The 18994-nt window shown below is 50.2% G+C and overlaps 1 protein-coding gene across 2 annotated transcripts in view; it reads left to right on the top strand.

Annotated features, from left to right (window-relative positions):
- Positions 1 to 18994, top strand: part of SEMA5B (semaphorin 5B) — a 120647-nt gene that overhangs the window by 53624 nt on the left and 48029 nt on the right. Inside the window, exon 2 of one of the 2 annotated variants that reach the window (XR_002732115.2) lies at positions 13998 to 14159. The exons of the other annotated variant lie outside the window; for it this stretch is intronic. The gene's annotated coding sequence lies outside the window, so the exon portion shown is untranslated. The remainder of the gene's footprint in view (positions 1 to 13997; positions 14160 to 18994) is intronic. 2 annotated transcript variants of the gene reach the window in all.

Genomic DNA, 18994 nt, shown 5'->3' with positions numbered 1-18994 from the left:
AAGTTTTGTGGCATGAGTGCTCAGTGTCAACCCAGGCTGTGCCAAAGCAGGGAGGGAGTGGGGAGGAGAAGCGGGAGGGCAGGTCTCTGCCTTGGTCTCCGCCTCCTCAGGCAGAAATCCATGTTCCCTGGCTCAGGGTCTCATCGTCCTTCCTTCCCCTGCCAAGGCTGAGGCGCAGCTGGGCAGGGGAGCATCCATCACACTCCTTTGGCAGGCAGGGGCTCAGCTGTGCCTCTCCTTACTCCACTGCTCCTCACCCCTGGACCCAGGGTCCCCAGTCCATCTCTCCTTGTCTGGTGCTCCCCACGTCTGCCTGCAGACCACACCTGTGGGCACTTGACTAAAGCTTCTGGGAGGAAAATGACATGGCTTCCCACTCCCTTCCATATCGCTGCTGTCCTTGTGGACCTGAGCGGAGGACACTTCCGGGCTCCCTCCCCAGAATTCTTGCATTTCAGATGCTCCTCCAACAGGCCTCTACGAAGATAACTCTATTCCAGTTCCATTGTGGAAAAGGAGAGCTGGGGGTGGGGGGCCGGGCCTACAGGGTGAGTCATAGATAAAGTCCTGCAAATAGTAAGCCTGTTAGCTGTTATTCTTATTATAACTGAGCTCTATGAATATGGAACTTAAGGGGCTTTGGCACCAATGGCCAGGTTTAAAGAGAGACATTCATTAAGCACTGGAAGGGTTTTGTCAACCCTTGACCATCTTTCTGTCTCCAAGAAGGGCTTCTTTTATACCATATCAGAAAGAGCTCACTGTACTTCTCTTAAAGACCACCCCCCTTCTCTTCCCATCCCCTGGCCCAGGGCTAGAGCTCTCTATTCTGCCCACAACCAAGCCCCATGGCCTGCTCACCTCCTGGACACCCTTGACCTGAGAGGTCCTCAGGCATGTGTCCCTGCCTCACCCTCCCCAACCCATACACCCAAACCCAGAAGGACTAGTCACCTACCTTGTAGGTGCTCAGGGCTAAGGGAGCAGTGAGGCTGCATCACTGCACCTGCAAAGCAGCTTTGAAGGAATGATCTGGATCTCAGGCATGTGCGCAGGCGAGTGTGCACCCACGTACACATTCCTGTGTCTGGGGTAGTGGTGGTGGTGGAGTCCCAGGCCTGGCCTTCACTCAGACCTGTCTTTCCCCTGTGTGTGTGCAGGAGTGAGGGGGATCACCTGGCAATGGGAGTAGGGCTGGGAGCAATTCCCAGAAAGGCTTCTGGCCGGGGCTGGACAGTGGGTTTTTGCTGGTCCCTGTTCTTTCTCCCACCCTCCCCGCTACATCAACCAACCACCTGCAGGCTTCTCCCTCCCCGCCTGCAAGTGTGTGTCACATGGTGGGAGCAGATGGGGGGTGGTGTGCCTGGGCTCTCTCTCCCCTCAGCCAGCCATTTGCTCTCCAGATGGATCTGGGCACTGACAGGGTGTACATTCGGGAAACGGCAGCCTGCTCTTAGCCGGCCCGACACTGTGCCCTGCTGAGCTGGAAGACAATTATGTTCTGGAAGTTCAGGAATCTGAGCTGGCAGGACCCAGAGTACCAGGAATTGAGCCTGGCGAGGAAGACTCACAGCCCTCCAGAAGGAAATCCTGAAGGGGTTTAAGGAATTTCTCCCTACCTTCCCCTCCCTCTCCGCCCATCCCCACTCCCATACCTCTGCCCCTCTGTCCTGGGCTCCACACTTGGTGGGTTGTAGATTTCCAGAGTGGGATAGTGAGGCTCCACATTGCCTGCCCTCCCTGGGAATCTACAACCCACCAAGTTTGCAGCATCGTGCAACCCCAGTACAGACCCCAAACACTTTCCCTTTACTGTTTCATTTGTTGCACAAACACCATCATAACTGCAATAACGTACACCAAAAGGAACAAAACTGTCCATTTCACGACCTTCACAGATGAGCTGGCCTCAGTGTTCTTTATTCCCTTCTGGTGACTGTCGATGTTCCACCCCTCCCCACTCTGCAGCACCCTCCACCGCCTGCCAGGCTGGGCCCCACTCATCTTGGGGTGGGGTTTGGGGTTCTGCTTTTGGCTGGTCACATGGCAGAGGCTGAGCTGGACTAGCTTATGTCCTCTGGGTTAGCAGCTCATTGGCTGGCTCCCCTCAGGGCACCAGAGGCCCCGGGCCACTTGGCATCTAGTCTGGAAGGTAGCGGTGTAAAGGGAGAGAAGGACGTAAATGTAGCCTGAATATAGGCTGGAGTCCAGGGGCTCAGACTGGGATGAGCATCCATCATTTCTCTTTCCTGCCCCGGAATCAATACTGCTCACTCCCCAAAGAGAGCATTGTGAGTGATTTTTCTGGAGACCTTGGGATCCAATTATGTTTACCTCTTAGATTTCCAAAACAAGATATATAGACACTCTGAATGACCTGTCATTAATCCGTAGGGGTTCTCCCACAGTTTCCAGGCTCCCAGCTCCCAGTGGCTCGGGGCCTTATCCAGTGTGAGCCATCACGGCTTGACTTGGGGAATAAAGGTGTTTCCGGGAGCCTGGAGAGGCTGCGGGGTGGGAAGGCAGACCTGGGCTAACTTCCACTCTGAGCATTTGGATCTGTAGCTGCTCTCAGGGCCTCTGGCTTCTCATCAGTTAAATGGGAGCCATGACAAGCCTTCTGCAGACTTCACAGGGAATCTGATGGCACTGTGGTTGTGAAGAGCAGCAAGGACCCATCCACGTAGGGATGCATGATTCCTGACACTGCCTTTCTGCTTGTCACCTATCCTGCACCCAGCCCAGCATCCCAACGGCTCTTACCAACTCAGGTGGGGGTCTCTCTCCCCAGTGCTGGCCCAGTTACATCTGTGAGATCATCTGGAGCCAGTGGTTAAAGAGCTGAATAAAGTCAAACCATAGCACCGATAATGCAAAACAGGGTGTGATCCAAGAACAATTTTTATTTTTAATTTTATTTGACTCAAATTTCGAAGGTGACTGATCCAGGCTGAGTTTTGCACACACATAACTGGATGAGGGGAGAGATCTGGAGTGTGCCACATGCCAGGGAAAAGGGCTGGCATGCTTTACACATGGGCAGCAGAACCATTTGTGTTACCATGTGGCTTGGAGTTACACTCATTTGGATACATCTTAAGTCACTGTACACTCTCCATAGCATTAGTTCCTGACTCCAAAAAGTGTGTTTCTGCTGCTTTCCCGGGAAGGCAGGGGAGACCAGTGTTAGAGAGAGCTTTCACCAACTGCCAGCCTATTCCTTGTCACCACAGACAGTGGAGTAAAAGGGTTTAAGTTGCAGCAAGAGGAAAGCAAGTCAGGTAGTGGCAGAGCTTCCTATCTGGAGCAGTGAGGGACTCTTCTCAAAACTCTCCACGCTGGAGAAGTGACCCAGCCATGGTGGATCTATCAGCGGATCCATGTGGACAATAAGCATTTGTCGAGTGCTTGTTCCGCTCTCAGTGCACAAGTATCCCACCTTCACAAGTCTGTGAAGAAGTTGTTATGATTGCTATTTTTGTTGCTATCATTATTGCCCCTGTTTTAAAGAGAAGGGAGGCAGCAAGGCTCAAGGATGAAGAAGACGGTGCCTGTTGCTCCTACTGGGATTGTGTCTATTGACAAGTTCAGGGGTGGCTGATATCAGGGCTTGAACCACAGTTTCCCACTCCAAGTCCATGCTCTTCTCACCATGCCCCACCTGCCTTCCAGGAAGCCCTGGGGAAGGCTTCTTGGGCAGAGGCCCGCCAGCACCCATGCAGCAATAAGTGTGTGAACACCTTCCCCACTGGGCGTTCAGGAGCAGAGACTTACTTTCATTCATTCAATAGACATGGGCTGAGGATCCAGAGGTGAATAAGACCTTATTCTTGCTGGCTCTTGGCAGGCAGGGCTGTTAATATCTTTGCTTCATGGCCCACGATGGATTTGGAAAACATTTCCGATCAATTACCTGGAGCAGAATTATCACCTGCCACATCTCCCTTCTCAAGGCTGGCTGCTTTATGAGCGTCTACACTTTCAACCATGAGTGGGCACATTATCCATAGTCCCTTTGGCTGAGAGCAAAGATTCCTTGCCCTTTGTTCCACTGTTCAGTCATTCTCTCATTCAACAAATAATTCAGTGTCTCTTATGTGACGAGTGCTGGGTTAGCAGCTAGGGATATAGCACTGAGCAAAACAGACATGGTTCCTGCCATGAGTTTGCAGGCATTAACCAGATAATTCTCCCATCCTGCTCTGATGTATTCCCAAGGACTAAGGTGGTTTGTTCAGGAGTGACTTCCTCAGGCATGGCACTTCAGGGTACTATGCTGCCTCAGGGTCAGCCCTCCTGTCTCCTGGGAATTACAGGCCACTGGGTAGTACTCCAGGACCAGATCTTTATTGATCATTCCCTTTGGAAGGAGGCAAAGGACTCTCCCTTCTCCAAGCCTTCTGGCTCTTGACCCAGCCCTTCCTGTGAGTTGCCCCAATGGACACACTTAGAAGGGCCCCTAAAGGGAAGGCTATTCTGCTCAACCCCCAGAAAGAGGGTATATTTTGCAAAGAGGCCCAGTTTCTCTGTGCAGTTTGATGATTTGGGAAAAGCATGGGCACTGGAGTTAGGCTGATTTAGATTTCAGTCCCAGAATTGTCCTTCCTAGTTCTGCGACCTTGGGCAAGTCACGAACATCTCTGTGCCTTAGATCCTCAGCGGTAAAGTAGGGGCAATAATACCTACCTGCCTTGCAGGAAGGCTGTGATGATTAAACGAGATGTTCATGAAAGTTTCTGATGCATATTTGCCATTTAATAAATGTGTTTCACCCTTTCTTCTGACTTTTAACTTCTAAAGGACATGATTACCTCTTGAGTTGACACTTACCAAACAAAGCCTTGCCAATATTAAAAGGTAAGGAAGTGGGAAACTCTCCTATTCTATAGGTGCTGGGCTATAGCAGTGGTTCCCAAAGTGTGGCCCCTAGACTGTAAGCATCACCTGGAAACTTGCTAGAAATGCGAAATCTTGGGCTCCACCCTAGATCGACTGAATGAGAAACTCTGGGGCAGGGGCCCGACAATCGGTTGTAACAAGCCCTCCAGGCAATTCTGATGCACATTAGTGTGTGAACCGCAAGGCTGGAGACTGCAAACCAGTTGTCAGTGGGCCAAATTCTTTCACAGATGTGTTTTGTTTGGCCTCTGTCATCAGCTGGAGCTGAGGAGCAGCTCCCCCTGAGGAGTGATGGTGCCCTCCTGAAGGGGTTCACAGTCCTCGCTCTGCCACTCCCTTTTGTGTGACACCAGCTGGCCTCACTTGGCTGCCCACCTGCTGTGGGCATCCACATTTGCAGCCCAGGCTCTAGGTCAGGGGCAAGTGTGGTTTCTGAGCCCTAGAGAAGTAGCAGTTCTGCTTCAGCTGGTCCTGAACATCAGCCGAGACAGAGTCACCCAGCTCTGCAGGAAATAGGAACAGGGTGGACAGCTTTCTAATTCCTGAAACCAGCAGCCAGGTCTTGCTGGTTGAGCTTCAGTATTTGGTTTGAAGTGTTGTGAGTTCCCAGCATATAACATACACCCACATTCAACTGTAAGTCCAAAAATACCTTCCACAGCCAAATAGAGACGATTCTTACATTCCCCACTACCTCAGATTATCTGCCTCGCTGCTCTCTGCCACCCCCGCTGTTGGCACAAACTAATGAGCAGTGACTTTCCCTGCATCAGGGAACTTGGGAAAGCAGAAGGGGCCAGTGACTCCAGCACCCACAGCAGTGAGCGGGACACAGAGATATCGATGCAGGTGGGTGACAGGAAGACTGGGGGAACCTAGGGGCTGTGATGTCCATGAGGTGGAGTAGAATGGGAGTGGACCTGGGAGCTCTCATTGGAGACACTGGAATAGAGAATTATGATCAGAGGCCCTGGCAGTAGCAGGCATCCTGACCAGGAGAGAGAAAGAAAATGCATCCAGAACCCAGCACGGGATAGGACACAGGGAGGAAACTCTGGGCAGTGGGAGAGGAACTGGGCCAGACTCCGCTTTAGATACAGGGAATCAGGAGGAGACCTGATCCCTAAAGGGTGGCATCCCTTCTCTATGCCCCACAGCCAGGAGAGAGCACCAAGCCCCTTCACCTTCCTTCCTGGGGAACCTCTCTCCAAAGCATCCCTGGAAGGAGGCGGGAAGCAGGTTGACTAAGAGCATGGGCTTTGGCATCAACGAGATCTGAGGGCAGATCCGGCTCTGCCACTTCTGGTGTGACTTTGGGCAAGCCGTCCAACCTCTCTGAGCCTCAGTTTCCTCATCTGAAAAAAGGCAGCAAAGCTTATTTTATAGCCATATGGTGAGGATAAAATGAGATCACATTTGAAAAACAATTAGCACACTGTCTGTCATAGAAAAAAAGAACATGAGAAAGCTTAGATGTAATTAAAATTATTCGAGCACAGAACCCATGTATTTCCACCAGAAGTCCTGGTATCTGGGATTTGACAAGTTGAGGATCATTGGTGAGAAAAATGGAGTCAGATGTAAGCATTGGCAAGTGAACAGAGGATAGAATGCTCAAAAGAGGGGTTCCACAAAGAGAGAAAATGACCTGCCCCAAGACTTATGGCCCATAGCATTTATTAGGACCCTTGATGAATGTTGGGTCGTGTGGCAGAAAAGATGTAAGAATGTCCTGACAGCGATGGCCACCAGACACAGCTGAGGTCACCGAGATGTGGCTGGAGTAAAGCTGCCCTGGACTGAAGGAGGAACTGTCTTGCCTGGAGCCTGGAGGATGGACAGGATGACCTCAGACGCCCGCAGAGACATCATCAACCATAGGAAGATCCAAACTGAACTGATTTCCACTGCCCTTCCATTTCTACTAGAAAGAAATGTATTTCCAGTAGTGTTGGGGTGGGCGTTGGAGTAGGGTACATAAGAGTGCAAACAGCTGCTTCTCCCACCCTTTCAATCTAAGAGGCACAGCACCTGTGGGCTGGACCCCCATCCTACCCTGCTACTAGGTCACCCCCAAGGCCACCGTCCCTCACTCAGGTTCATTGCCTCTAGGGAGGCAAACCCTGAAAAAAGAGCCTGTGGTCGGGGATTCGTATCCATGCATTTCTGTCTCTGTGCACCTGTGTAAATGGTCCAGAGGAGAATAAAGCAGACCATAATTACCGCAATTATAATAAGGGGGAGAGGCACAGATGCAGAAGTATAGACACAGATGCGTCTCTGAGCCTAAACCTTCCTGGAGGCCCAATTTTGATAATGTGGTGACATGAAGACCAATTGACTTTTGGATTTACAGTTTTCTGGGAAAGCGTTGCTGAGCTTTGGAGAGGATCTGCACATTTTCTGGAGAGAAGGGGGTAGCCAGGGAGGTCAGGAGCGCATGGAGGATGCAGGAACACATGCTAGCTCTGGTCAAGGCTGCTGTCCTTGGGCGGGCTGAGGGCTGGGCCTGGTGCGTGGTCTCTCGTGCACAGGGCAGAGCCCTGGGCCAAAAGAGGAGTGTGAAGTGCTTAGTTTTGATACCCGCCTGCTTCTTCCCCTACCTCCTTCTCAGTCCTCCTCTGGGAAGGGCCTATCTCAGGCCAGGTTCCCTGGAAGAAGCAAAGCCTGAGTAGATTCTTGAGCAAGTGGCCAACCAGGTAGTGCCCTCCAGAAGAATCAGGGTAGAGCAGAGGACGAGGCCAAGGCTACACGATCCCACGATCCCACGAGGAGCCCTGGAGCCTGAATAGCACCACAGAATCCGCTGCACCTGGAGACATGGGGGCTGGGCTTCTATACTCCTCTGTCAGCTGGTGATTGCCCAAGAGCCTTGGAATGGTGGTGAGGGTTGTAGTCTCCAGGAGTCTGCAGTGGGTGAAGGGCAGGCCTCTGGAGAGGGTTGCAGGTGTGAACCATTAACAGCCAATCTGGATGGATGCACTCACCCACGCATGGGGCAGGCATCAACAGCACCTGCTACTCTTTCTCTCCTAAGAAATGTCATGTTAATTCAACTCAAGAAGATCCTTGCTTACTTTTGAAGATAGTTTCGAAGTCGTGTGGGGGTAGTTAGGAGGAGGAATTCTAAGGTTCTTCACCACCCTAAAATCTACAGGATTACATTCAAAAGTGAATAATTGCTGGGATAATTCTTCCAAGACTTGTCACTTTTAAAAGCTTATTATAATAAACATTCTTAAGGCTGGGTGCGGTGGCTCACGCCTGTAATCCCAGCACTTTGGGAGGCTGAGTCGGGCAGATCACCTGAGGTCGGGAGTTCAAGACCAGCCTGACCAACATGGAGAAACCCCGTCTCTACTAAAATTACAAAATTTAACCGGGCATGGTGGCGGGCGCCTGTAATCCCAACTACTTGGGAGGCTGAGGCAGGAGAGTCGCTTGAACCCAGGAGGCAGAGGCTGTGGTGAGCCAAGATGTTACCGTTGCATTCCAGCCTGGGCAACAAGAGCAAAACTCCGTCTCAAATAATAATAATAACAATAGACATTCTTACAGTGAACTTCCACGCTGAGTTGGCACTCCCCTCACACAGAACTGTTGCTCTGAGTGGTGGTTTCTCTTAAGGTGACCCAGCTAGTCAATACGGTCCATGTCTAATAGTACAGTTTCAGGCAGTACTACAGACTTCTGGGACTATTCTTTTTAGGAGGGGCTCTTCTCTGAGCAACCCTTTAAGTCGCAAACCTCTTTGCACCCTCCAAAGCATCAACTTCAAGTGAAAACATTTATCAACAGTCTTCAGTGTTCAAGACACTGGTAGGTCCTGGAGGCTGAAAAAGGAAGTGGTATCTGCCTCCCGGGGTTTGCAGTCAAACCAAGAGCCATATTTGGAGCAAATGGGGAGGTTTGATTAAGTGCCAAATAAGAGGGTAGGTGGGCATCACAGGAAGTGGGGAGGAGGAGGGAACTTCTGAAGGGGAGAGGTGTTCCAGCATGGCCTTCTGAGAAGGGTCTGAAATCAGAGATTCAAGCTAGCTGCTGAGGAGTCCCTTTCTTCCAGCTGGTTGTTGCTGGGCCACCTGTGCCAAGAAGCGGCACATCCAGCCATTCATGTATTCACACAAACCCGTGTCGGCTGAGCTCCCACTGTCTGGCAGGCTGTGAGAGGACTCCCTCAGAGCTCCCATCTCATGCAGCCATGGCCCACTCTACTATCTGCTTTCCAGTTCCTAATCCTGGGTCCTGGGTCATCCAGATTGGGAGGCGCTCTGAGCAGCGTGTCTGCTCTTGACTTTACCCCACTCTAATTAAACAAGTAGTCACTTACTTATCTCCCTAGAGAGAAGAGGTTTTGGGGTAGGGAATGTATCACTTATGAATGCTTTTGGATGCATGTAACAGAAAACACCACCTACAATAACTTTAAACATAGAGATTTATTTAATCACTTCCCAAGAGGTTTCAGAAGGGGCAGCAGCTGCTGGTCTTTGCTCACTGGCTCAACAGCATCAAGGTATTCTGTTGCCCTCTTGGCTTGTCTCTTGTCTTATGGTTAAAATAGGGGTGCTGTAGCTCAAGACATCACATTCAAGTGCAAGGGAGGAAGGTGGAGAAAGGAAAGGGATTGGTACCCATTGAGTCTACCTCTTACAAGGAAGACAGATGTCCTCCCAGAGCCTGTAGCAGACTGCTGCTTATTTCTCCTTGGTCAGACCTGGACACCCGTAGCTTCAAAAGGGGCTGAAGAAGCAAGTGTCTCGCCTGAGGCTGGAAACATTGCCACTCTGTGCAATGTGGGAGTTTATTATCAAAGACAATGGGGGAATGAATTTCAGGGAGGCAATCACGTTAGCCACAGAGAGCTGGTGACTTCCTTGTATAATCCCAGGCACTGGGTTCCTGCCCAAGAAACTTCTGGACAGTCCCTACCACTGAAACATCAAGCTGCTTCTTCCTAGCCTGTCCTTAGATGAACCTTGAGAACATTATGCTAAGTGAAGTAAGCCAGTCACAAAGCTACCCTACTGTCCTCTTCCCTCTAGCATATGGAATCAAACACCAGCCTCCTCGCCCTCCCTCCCTGACTCAGCCAGGAGGCTGTTCTCCTGGTTTCTGCTCGGTTTCACCCACTGTGGAGCCCCTCTGGGAAAGTTAAAGGGAGGGAGAATGAAAGAGGAGGGAGAGTGTTAATTAAACACTAGATGTTTAACTCTGTTAATTAATGGCTCTGTCACCCTGAGTGGCAGCAGCCTTCTCTTCTCTGTCTCCTTCACCCTCACTATTCTCGTTTTCTCTGGAGGGCCTTGAGTTTGAAGCTAAAGGACTCAACATTTGTTCAGTGGGGCCCTGAGACCAGCAAAGGGTGAAGGGAGAAAGCTGGCTAGGGCAACCCAGGAAGAGGGGGTTCCCTTGTCCAGGAGGGAGGCGTGGACATATTTGGCAGTAGGAACGGAAAGAAGGAACAGTGGGAGAGAGAGACCAAAGCCCAGAGGTCAAAGGGAGACATGTTTTGTTTGGTGCATGTAGGGATTTCAAAAAATGCAAGCGGTTGCAAGCTTTTAAAAATGGGGAAAATGTCACATAAATCCAGATGTGCAGATCTTTAAAAATAGGCAGGTCTGGGTCTGTGTCCTCACACAGCAACAGTTAACTGGTGGAAAGTGGAGCGGGGTAGCTGGTAGCTGTCCTACCCAGACCAAGCGTGTGTCCTCCCATCCTCCTCTGCCTCCACCCCACACACTTGGCTCATCTGTCACATGTCACCTGCCATCCCATCTGGGGGTGGGATCCACTGAGGTACAGGTGCCAGGACTCGACAATGGGTTGCCTGTAGGAGAGGATAGAGAGGAGAGCCTGAGAATGCTGAAACGTGAGTCAGGATATTTGGGGAAATTGTAGGACCAATGACAGAAATGAGGAACGTGGGAGGAGCAGGTTAAGGGAGAAAAATGGCAAATTTATTTTGGGCAGGCTGCGGTAGTGATGCCTGGATGACATGGAGACGGAGGCGGCCTGGTGGTCTGGAGTCTGGAAGAGAAGGACTGGCAATCCGCAGAGCTGGTGGGGCAGGGGTGGAAGTGAAAGCCCGGGGGAGGGAGGGAGGGCAGCTGAGACCACCCAGTATTGCTTACAGTGAGAGAAGAGGGAATTGGGGATAGAACCTTTGAGAACCACACATTTGGGAGAAAGAACCAGAAAGAAAAGTTAGGGTCAACTGAGAGGGTAGAAAGAACCTGGACTGTGTAATGACAGAGAAGTAGAAACAGGGTTCAATATTTTTATGGCACTTTCCTCTATATGATCTGTTTTGATGCCCAAGTGATATTTCCAGAAAGCCAAGGGAGTCAGCTGTTCTGCTCCTCCCGATTCCCCGTGTTCTCTGTCTCCCTTCTTATCTGCTACAGCTGGCTCCCCAGTGAGACACGAAATCAGCCACTTATATCAGCTTTTTAACCTCTTTCCGGCCTTTCACATTCTTAGCTCTAATAACATTGGAATAAAATCAGCTACTTATATCACAGCTTTTTCTTTTCTTTTCTTTTCTTTTTTTTTTTTTGAGTCAGAGACTCACTCTGTTTTCCAGGCTGGAGTGCAATGGAATGATCTTGGCTCACTGCAGCCTCCGCCTCCTGGTTCAAGTGATTCTCCTCCTCAGCTTCCCAAGTAGCTGGGATTACAAGTGCCCACCACCGTGCCCAGCTGATTTTTGTATTTTTAGTAGAGACAGGGTTTCGCCATGTTGGCCAGGCTGATCTCAAACTCCTGACCTCGTGATCCGCCCACCTTGGCCTCCCAAAGTGCTGGGATTACAGGCGTGAGCCACTATGCCTGGCCCTATATCACAGCCTTTTAGCCTCTTTCAGGCTGTTCAGTTTCTTTTTTTTTTTTTTTTTTTTTTGTTAAGTCTCATTCTGTCACCCAGGCTAGAGTACAGTGGCGTGATCTGGGCTCACTGCAACCTCTGCTTCCTGGGTTCAAGTGATTCTCCTGCCTCAGTCTCCCAAGTAGCTGGGATTACAGGCACGGGCCACCACACCTGGTAATTTTTTTGTGTTTTTAGTAGAGATGAGGTTTCACCATGTTGGTCAGGCTGGTCTCGAACTCCTGACCTCAAGTGATCTGCCCACCTCGGCCTTCCAAAGTGCTGGGATTACAGGCGTGAGCCACAGCACCCGGCCAGTTCGGATTCTTATCTCTAATAACTTTAGAAAGAAAGGCTTGGTCTCTAATTGAAAGTTTCATTAGCATCCCAGAAATGACCCGCTAGGTAAGCAATGGCCCCTGGTGCTGTCTGCTCATCTCCTTGAGCATGTAGGAGGGATGCAGCTTCTGTGACCAACACAGACACACACATGACTCTTTGCCACCCTGAAAAGTCTCTGCTGTCTGTGAGTGGCTAAAAGAACAGGGCTTTGGAGTCAGAGTGCCCTTGGGCCAGACCTGACTGCAGCCACCCATTGTGACTTTTCCCTCACCGCTCTAGCCTTGGTTTATACATGTGTGAAATGAGAGTAAGGGTAGTGTGTGCATTAAACAGGATAATTTTCATGGGGGGTCGGGGGTTGAGGAAGCTGAGGCAGAGTCTGAGCCCATCACCCCAGTCTGTGGTTCTTTCTGTCTCCCTCTGACACCACCAGCACAGAAAGCAAGGCAGCAGATGTTACTGGTCTCACTTCATTTCCATAGATTTACAAGCATCCCTTTATGTGTTACTGAAAAATTGGGTGTAAATCCTATTTTAAGAACACAGTGGAACTCATTACTTAAAGAACACTTTGGAAAATCCTTTTGGGAAGTGAATAATTATCACCTTGTGTGCTGGTGTTGATGAATTTCTTTTTGTTGGAGTGCAGTTCACCTGGAAGGTCTTCCCGCAATCTCCCTCTTTCCATTTTATGGCTGTCCTCTTTCTCATGGGACAGACCCTGTTCCCTTTTCCTGTGCCTGTCATTTCCACATCTCTGCTCCTCCCTCTTCCCCGCCCCCCGGGCCTGCATGTCCGGCTTCCTGATGTTCCTCCAGGAGTAGCTCCTTCTTCCCTGAGACCATGTGACCATGACTTGCCGGGATCCATTTACTGGCTGCTACTCCTTCTTCAGAAATTCAGTCACAGATGAGTCTCTGGATGCCATAAATGTGTTTGCCATGTGGGAATGACTGAGCGGGAGTCCCTAGGGTGGCTGTGGCAGGCAGATTAATGGCTCACCAAAGATTTCCATGTCCTAATCCCTAGAACCTGTGAATATGGTGCCTTACGAGGCAAAAGGGAATTTGCAGATGTGATTCAGTCAAGGACCTTGAGGTAGGGAGATTATCCTGGATGATCTAGATGGGCCCAATGTAATCACATGGATCCTTAAAAGTAGAGAACCTTGCCCAGCTGTGGTCCAAAGGAGAGGTAACAGTGGAAGAAGGGTTAGAGATTGCAATGTGGCTGGCTTTAACTATGAAATGTGGGCAGCCTCTAGAAACTGGGAAAGGCAAGGAAATGGATTCTCCCCCAGAGCCTCCATTGAGGAATGCAGTCCTGCCAATGCCTTGATTTTTAGCCCATTGAGACCCATGTTGGACTTCTAACCTATAGAAGCATAAGATAATACATGTGTGTTTTAGGCCCAGCGTGGTGGCTCATGCTTGTAGTCTCTTTGGAGAGAAAGAGGCAGGAGGACACTTTGGGACGCTGAGGCAGGAACATCACTTGAAGCCAGAAGTTCAAGACCAGCCTGGGCAACATAGTGAGATCATCTCTACAAAAAAATTTAAAAATTAGCTAGGTATGGTGGTGCAGACTGTTGTCCCAGCTCCTTAGGCGGCTGAGGCAGGAGGATCTTTTGAGCCCAGGAGGTCCAGGCTGCAATGAGCTGTGATCGTGTCACTGCTCTACAACCTGGGCAGCAGAGCAAGACCCTGTCTCAAAAAAAAAAAAAAAAAGTTTGTTTCAAGCCACTAGTGTGGCGATTTGTTAAAGCAGCACCAAGAAACAAACACAGCAGCAACCATGTGGTCCCAGGGGCAGTCTGGCCTCATATCTGACCTCATCTCTTTTGCTTAGTTCATCATGTATCCATGACTCACCCAAAATTCTCCCCCTTCAGTGAGTGGTTCCAGCTGGTGCCTGGCCTGCGTCTCTTGGATGCTCTGAGGCTTCACTCCGTCTCCTGTTGCCCATCACCTCGTCCCTGGGCCACCTGATACCCCAGCCCAACAGCTAAGGTGTGGATGGACAGTAGGGGGCTGGCTTCTCTCACTGGTCAGGGGTAAGTGTGCCCAGGGGAGTGTAAGGGGGCTGCAGCAGGTACCAGACTGAGGGGAGAGCAGGGAGAAGACTCCCTCATCTAGGGTATCATCAGCATACCTCCTAAGACCACTGTGTTTGAGCAGCTCTTCCTTTTTAAAAATTATGGTAACATATATAACATGAAATTGGCCATTTAACTTTTCTTAAGTCCATGGTTCAGTAGTATCATGTACACTCACATGGTTATGCAGCCATCACCACCCTCCATCTCCAGAACGCTTCATCTTGCAAAACTGAAACTCTACACCCGTTAGACAATAACTCCGGCTTCCTTCTGCCCCAGGCAAGCACCAGTCTACTTTCTCTCTCTATGGATTTGACTATTCTAGGTACCTCATATAAATGGAATCATGCAGTGTTTATATTTTTGTGACTGGCTTACTTCGCTTAACATAATGTCCCCAAGGGCCATCCATGTTGTAGCATGTATCACAATTTCCTCCTTTTGTAAGGCTGAATAATATTCCATTGTATATATCTTGCACATTTCATGTATCCATTTATCTGTTGATGGACACTTGGGTTACTTCCACCTTTTAGCTATTGTAAACAATACTACTATGAACATGTGTAGGAATATTTCTTCAATATCCTACTTCTGATTCTTGTGGGTATATACCCAGAAGTGGAGTTGCTGGATCATATGGTAATTCTATGTTTAACTTTTTGAAGAACCGCCAGGCTGCTTTACATAGCGGCTGCACCATTTTACATTCCCACCAACCCATTTTAACCATTTTCAAGTTATGCGGTTCAGTGTCATTAAGTATTCACACCGTCCTGTAACCATCACCACCATCCATCTCTGCAGGAGCTCTTTGAATTACAGAGAACTAACTCTCTGGATGTGAGGAACGTTACTGCAGAAAGTGAGTAGAAATGGGCCCTCCCCACAAAGGTTTATGCTGAGCAACTGAATTTATGCTGGAAATCCCAAGAAAATCCAGGCCTTTAGTTGGATTTGCTGCCTGTTTTTGAGCTGTGGGCATGTTTTCAAATGCAGTTTTCATTTTATGCCGCAACTGAGTATCTGATAGTGAAATGTTTTCACGGAGAGAGCCTGCCCACGGGGAGGAGGAAAAGGAGGCTGCTCTAATGAATAGATAAGCTTGATTTGCGTCTGGCGACATCCTTAGCATTTAATTTCAGCAATTAAAGTAGGCAAGTCTCCTTTGTTTTCTTTTTCCTTGCAAAAACAATAAAACATTACAGAATGTTTGGTAAATAAGAAACAAAATCCTAGTCATCATATTACCTTAGTGAAACCACCACCACCATTTGTAATGCTAATCTGTGCAAGGCATGAACCAAACATGCTGTTTATTCACCTTATTTCGTTTAAGTCACACTGCTACTCTATGAGGCAAGGGCCTGGTTCTCCCCGATGATTGCACGCTCTCAGCACATGCTTTTGGTCCGTCTTCCTCCACATGCCTGTCTTCTACACAATTGCCCTCATGATGTTCACACTTTGTTTTCCCAAGTGATGTAAACATTCTTGTTGTATTCTTGTTTTCAGTTCTTACCATGTGTTGACTTACTCTGTTCATAGGAGCAAGACTAATCTCTATGATCACAAATACAGAAGATTATAGACCATGTTTAAGAGGTTTTCGCCATCTGCAGACATTCCCTGGAGTGGCCTGGGCTCTACCCACATTGCTATGTCAAATAATGTCATTTTCTAAATGGCTGAGTCCTGTGTGGTGTGCTGGCATCGAGTAAGGGGCAGACTCCTGAGCCCAACTGCCTGGGTTTGAATCCAGCTTTTACAAGTTTGACCTCATGCAAGTTACTTTTTACTGGTCTGTGCCTCAGTTTTCCCATCCATGAAATGGGGATGATTATAATACCTGCCTCACGGGGTTATTGTTTGGATCAAGTGGCATAATATAAAGAGCATAGAACACTTCTGGGTACATAAAACGTGGTTATTATTGTTGTCACTGTTACTTGATCCTGCTGTTACTTAGTCTCTGCTGTGAGCTCCCTGCCCAATCTTGCTCTCTCCTCCCATCCTCAGTTTCTTCATCTATAAAGTACAGTGTTGAACCATGTGATCTGTGTCAGAGTCCTTCTTGTTAAACTTTCGGTCATCACCTTGTTCGTTTTATCTTCCCCACTGCAGCTGGAGGGATGTAGGTGGGACTGCAGGGAGGACTGCCGGAACACTCATGACACACAAACGTGACTTGGAGGTTTCTAGGAATATATGGAGGAGAGAAGAACTCAGCCCAGATTGCAGAAAGCAGAGGAAGGGGATGAGCTTGCCACTGGGAGAGGGCAAGGGACTTGGGGTAGGAGAGGCTCCCCATACCCTCACCCCCCAGATTTTAGAGCTGAAAAGTGCTAGGAAGGCTTTCCTCCCCCTACCCCTCCCCGCTCTGGTCCAAACCTTCCCTCTGGGCCCCAGTCCCCCAGATGGTCTAAAAGGGAAGAAAAGAGGAAAATCCGTATCCAATCTGCTCTATTCAGAGCAATGGGAAGGCATCTGCATCTCAATCTTATCTTTGTGCTGAGTTGGGCTAAGCTTGGCCCCCCAAGTGGTGAGTGATGGGTGGGTGGGAAGACGCCTTCGTCGCCCCCACGGAGAAGCCCACTGCTGGGCCACCATATTCGGTGGCTGTGGGCAGGGGCAGGAGAGGGCTGCCTCCGCAATGCCTTTCCCCCCTGCCAAACTGCAGACAGTACACATTCTTCCCTGCTCTTGGTTTCCCCTCTATTTCCTCTTCTTTTATTTTCCTTCTCTTTTTCTCCCCCTTTCCCAGGCAGGCAGCCAAGTGGAGACTTTGAATGGAGGCGAGGATGGAGGGGACCCGGGAAAGAGGACCGGCCTGAATCCCCTTCCCCAAAGATCCTGACGTACTGAGCTGGAGGTGGGGAGTAAAGGAAGCATCGCCTTCCTTCCCACCCACCCTGGCCCCTGGCTGTCAGGCCTGGGCTGGGGGAAGCTGCCAGGTGGCTGTCATCACACTGGGCTTGGGTCTCCAGACTCTGCCCTGTCCATCTGGAACCTCTAGAATTTCTCTGGAGCCATTCAGGACCGGGAAAACCTGCCTCCCACAGCCCAAACTCACAGGAGGCTGGTGTGCAGCAGGAAGTCAGCTTAATAATTTATAGCCAGAAAGCACTCTCCCTAGTAAGGAAGCCAACTCAGAAAACCAAATTAAACTGGGAGGGCTGCTTGGAGAGCGTGTGGAGCCAGGGCTGTGGAATGCAACGATAGGGCTGGGGCCAGTTTGTGCTCCAGGGAGGATGGTGAGTGTAGCAGCCTAGGGTGTGGACTTGTGTAGCAGACAGTCTTGGATTCAAATCCCAGCTTCACTGGCAGTGGCAGGGGGACCCTGGGCAAGTGCCTCAGCTTCGAGAATGATGCTTATGTGGGCACCTCTCGGACTTCTTGCAAAGCTGCTGTGAGATCCTGCAGGGGAAAGAGCGTACTTAGCACAGTGCCTAGCATGCTGTCAATATGCTCCGGGCACTTGTACTCAAGCCCTCATCTTTTAGGGTTGTGAGTTGTCTTTTTCTTCCTGATGACACCCTTTCATGGTTTTTTTTCACTAAAAAGAAAAGAGGTCTGAGGTTACCCTGGAGAGGACCTCCTTGTCGGCCGCAGTATGAGTGGCCGTGCTGCTCCTGCCTGGGTGCAGCTCTGTGGGCCACACGGCTTCCAACCTGGTTCCTCATTCTCCCTGCTTCTGTCTGGAGCCAAGCACCGCAGTTGGATTGGGGAATTCTCCACAAGGGTGCAAATGGGGCTGAGATCTAGCTGCATTCTGGGTGCAAGACCAGCTTTCCAATGTCTAGAGTTGCCCTGCTGACAAATGGCCTGCTCTAATTCACCTGTCCCCTTGCTCACTGCCACCAAACTTCCCAAAGCATGCACGGATCCGACCACATCTTTGTACTGTCCCAAACTATCCACAAGTCCTCCTCTTCAGCAGAAGGAGACCTCCTGAATCTTTAGGTTTGTGCTCAAGTCTCACTGTGATTTGGCCTTGGTCGTCCTTTCCAGACTCATCTCCCTCTCTGCCTCCCTCCACCAGCTTCTCCAGATTGTCCAAGGATAGGCCAGGGCCAAGTCTTTCCCCTGCTGTGTTCTCTGGAATGCTCTTTGCCCCTGGTGGCTGGGGAAGCTCCACCCTTGTTCTCTGAAAGAGAGTTCCGCTTTCTACACGAGGCCTCTTAGATGCCCTCCTGACTGCAGCCCGTCACCCACTTTCCCACGGCGTCTTTTCCCTTTTAGGGTACTCTCATCGGCTGCTTCCCGCTGCTCTACCCATGCATCCATCTTGCTGGACCCTGCAGGAGAGCCGGGCCCGATGCAACCTCCTGCTGAATGGAATGATCCCAGTGTGGCAACTCAGCTGCTACCCACCCCAGAGTGGTCTGGGCAGTCCCCTCTCTGAAAACGGGGGAGGGTTCAGTTGTGCAGGGGGCGCCTGTTAGGAGGCCAGTTTCGGCTCTGTGGGGAATTCAGCTCTGATACTCGCTCTCTTCGCCTCTGTCTCCGTCGTCCTTTGCCCCCTAGCAGAGGGCACAGGTCGCTTTGCAGCTGTGGGCCTCCTGATTGCTCTGGCCTTGGCTCCTGCCTCCACTTCTCTGCGCTCCTTCACTGTCACTCGCCAATTTCACCCCCTCCCCCTGTTTCAGCAAACCCTCTTCCTAATCTCTGTGCTGGGAAAATGAGCCCAGAAGAAGTCCCATACAAGGCGGGGAGGCCTTAGGGGGTATGTGCGTGGGCGTGCATTCTCTCACATACATACACGTGCGTTCACACGCCTCCAGGCACCA

Source organism: Piliocolobus tephrosceles, chromosome 2 (genome assembly GCF_002776525.5).
Source record: "Piliocolobus tephrosceles isolate RC106 chromosome 2, ASM277652v3, whole genome shotgun sequence".
Classification (NCBI taxonomy): Eukaryota; Metazoa; Chordata; class Mammalia; order Primates; family Cercopithecidae; genus Piliocolobus; species Piliocolobus tephrosceles.
This window is presented reverse-complemented; position numbering and strand designations above follow the sequence as displayed.